The 3727-nt window shown below is 42.4% G+C and overlaps 1 protein-coding gene across 1 annotated transcript in view; it reads right to left on the bottom strand.

The window, feature by feature from the left end:
- The window catches only part of LOC118336579 (DENN domain-containing protein 4B-like), a gene marked incomplete at both ends in the record, with an annotated part of 17775 nt that overhangs the window by 9662 nt on the left and 4386 nt on the right, over positions 1-3727 (bottom strand).

A 3727-nucleotide genomic window follows, 5' to 3' on the forward strand; every position in this document is an offset into this window, starting at 1 on the left:
CTGGGGTGAGACACACACACACACACACAACGACTGATGTGGTGTGTTCAGGGACAATACAGATTATTAGTGATGGTGGAACCGATACTTAAAAACAGAAAAAGTGTAAAAATTGTACTTGAAGAAATCTTTTTTTTCTATGCGACTTTCTACTTCTACAACATTTTGGAGGCTAGTATTGTAGTTTTAACTCCCTTCCATTTATCTGATAACTTCAGTCACTGTGCAGGTTTGGATTATTTATATGAAATATAATCAAATAATAAATGATGATGTAATATTATAGTTATTATAGATATCCAGCAGCGTATAAAGTAATTAAAATGGATCATTCTGCACTTTTACTTCAAGTATATTATACATAATATTTTTTGTATAAATGCTGCAATAACTTTTCAACTTCATCCTAAAAATATAAAACTCCTGATGAGTAACCAATCAGAGAGCTCTGTGGGCGGGACGCAGAGGTTCCCATACAGACAGTAGAGCCTCAGTGTCTCTCAGCGCCGGTACGGCTTTAACTTTGGCTTATGTTGTAATGATGATGTGATGCTCTGAGAATAATCTGCCCCTCGCTGGCTGCAGATGTCCTCACCGTGTGAAACTGAGTCCGACAGTCCGACAGCGCTGTGTGTGAAGGAATATGTCCTTATGATTAATAATAAACAGCATGTTGGGCTGTAGATGATTGTGCTGTTGTCATTCAGGCAGTGCCGCTCTCACACAGGAATCAGGTCTTCATGTGATGGATATTAAAGCTTATGTAATAGGGAGGATTATGTAAGGCGGTGGTGGGCAGACTGAGTCGTGTTCTCTCTCATCACACAGACTCTTCTCTATTGTTTCTTTCGTGCTCAGTTATTTATTTACTCTGATTACACTTGTGTTCGGGGATAATGAGGCCAATCCTCTCACATCAGATTACATCTTTTTTGTCTGTAGCTGACGGGGCAGTGAGCAGGTAGCGAACCGGTGAGTTTCCCAGGGACGGGATGTCTGGGTGTTTGCCTCCCAGCTCACCACATCATTCTGTGAAATGATTTGATCAGACACTGTGAGGGAAGACAGGGACAGGTACATCTAAGACCAGACCAGGACCTCATGGTAGTTTGGCTGTCTGTGACTGATCTGAGCAACAAAAAATGTCAAAACTGGTCCTCAGGGTGTGAACTACAGGGGAGCCGGGGGGGAGGGGGCTTGGCTCTTAATAAGATATTTTAGGGGTCTCTGAAACATTGACAGTGTCAGACCCTCCAGGGTTTTGCAGGCTTGTTTTTCAGCATAAAATGTCTTTCTAGAAAAATGCAATGCAATTTGTTTTGCAAAAAAACTGAAATAATTCATTCAAAATCAAAGGCAACTTGTTTCCCGAACAATAACAACCAATCAGAGCTGAGAAAGACACTTTGGGTTGGAAGCTTGTGGAGTCTCACTTCCAGCAGACGAACTGGGAATATCTTTCTCTGTTCTGATTGGTTGTTTTTGTTCGGGCCCGGTGGATTCTTGTAAACACCATTGGGAGCCCTGGGAGGAGCCAAAGGAACCTGATTATCATGTTCTACTGTCAGGATATAGTAAAAGTCTCAGGAAATCCTCATCTTGCACAGTCGATAGCGATACCTTGACTTCCACAACACAACAATGCTTTTTTTCTATACCAACTGTATAAAATGTTCACCTGGGAGCAGTTTTACCTCTGCACACTTTACTCAACCAGGGAAGAAACCGAATTTCTGTACAGTGTTGGTATAAAAGCAACATTAATAACGAACAGTCTGTAAACAACAGCACGCAGTCGTCTGTGCAGGTGAGCAGCTCGCAGTAAAAACACAGCGAGCCAAAGACCTCACAGTCCCGCCCACTCAGGTGTCACTACTGATCTGCAGGTTTATTTCAGCAGGAGGGAAATCACATCACTGCTGCTTTAATGCACTCAGCTCTGATCTGCCAGCTCAGACACTGTAGAGACGACTGACACTCAATGTATGAATGTGTTTCTGAGCATTACTAATCGTAGAGTTTATTATTATTATTATTATTATTCTTTGAAGGGATAGTCAAGCTTTAGGTTGTGGAACTACAGTTCCCATAAACACACAGCAACACAGTAAGAGGTGCCATGTCGTCAGTGAGTGGAACTGAACCTGAGCCCTGTTTTTTTGGCTGATATTTGTTTACATTTTGTGAAATTGGCTCCATTAAGTCTGCCAGATTATAAAGGATGAACATAAATACTTTGGTTTATGACCAACTACCTGCAGAACTAATGGCATTCCCACCAGCCTTCCTGCTAATTATCAAATATTAGCCTATTAACACTAAACTAAGATGGTAAACATCCGCATGTTAGTATTTAGTAGTGCTGCGTATAAGAGCTGCTAGCATGTCTGTAGGCTTAAACATTACAACAGCGGTAGCTTCTTCTTATATCAAAATGAAATATTAATATATTTTTAATGATTATTTACTAATTGCATTATTACAATTTTTTACTTAAGACCATGTAACATTGTCTGACTGAAAATGATTCACAGTTTATATTTAAATCATAAAAGACCAACTTTTAACCCTTTTAGCTTTGTGACAACCTGATAGAGTGATGTATGTATGTATGAATGAATGTGTGTGTGTGTGTGTGTGTGTGTGTGTGTGTGTGTGTGAATCTGTAAACACACGAATGCTGAATTTATTTGTATCTTATTAGCAAGCTGACTGCCTGCCAGCGAAAACTTTAAATATGAGTATAATAAATCTCACGTCCTGCGCCTGTGTTAAGATGAGACATTGATGTTCCTGGAGAAGGTTGAATTAGTCTGTAAAGTAATAAACTCTGCCTGCAGGGTTCTGTATGAGGGGAAGGATCAGCTGAAGCAGGGCTTGGTACGTCATCCGAGACGCACGCCTACAAGGCCGCTCGGCCAAACCTGAGCTTCCGGGGGCGCTCCGACCGGGCTCACCGGGTGTTCCTGAACGGGTACGGCGGGCCTCTGCGACTCGCAAGGCCTCCACACGGATGGGACCGTCCACCGGGACAGTCGCCCCTGCTGCTGCGCAGCAAAGGAGAGGTCGCCCGCCACACTCTTCTGCCCGCCGTCGACAAAGACACCTCATACACCGGCATGGTGAGGCCACTCCGTTCGCGCTGGTTGTTGTTGACGGAGATAAATCTATAATTAATTGTGGATTGATGATTCAGCATAATAACATTCGGTACAACGTATCTTCGCATTAAAACAACAGAGTTATGTCAAACTCCCACCACTCTGAGCCACTTCCCTGCCGAATGTTTGCACAGTTAAAAGTCTTTCATGGGAAGTTAAAGGGATTTAAAAGGGCTAAATTAAATGAGCCTTTAAACGGACCAATGAAGCCAATGCGAATTGTAACTTTATTAATTTTAGATTTTTTTTACCTGCAGACCGAGTTTCTCACCTTGTGTGTTTGTGTTCGTCCTCCAGTGGGTCCAGGCTCTGTATGTGTGGCTACAAGAGAGCCGTGGCCAAAGCCAAGGCCCTGTCTACAAGGCCCAGTGAGTATCTGTCTGTCACACGCATCTAGCCAAACACGGTCCGATCTCATGGAGCGCGTTCCCCCACACAGAGTACAAAGTTAAGCCATAATCCAAGCATGATAGAGCCCGGAATTGAAAATTGCTTGGAATTTCCTTTTTGATTTTTCCTCACATAATTTTGGTTTAGTAAGCATTGTATATACTGATTATTTTTAT

Source organism: Morone saxatilis, unplaced genomic scaffold (assembly GCF_004916995.1).
Source record: "Morone saxatilis isolate NCDOM2014 unplaced genomic scaffold, NCSU_SB_2.0 Contig24, whole genome shotgun sequence".
In the NCBI taxonomy this organism is placed as follows: Eukaryota; Metazoa; Chordata; class Actinopteri; family Moronidae; genus Morone; species Morone saxatilis.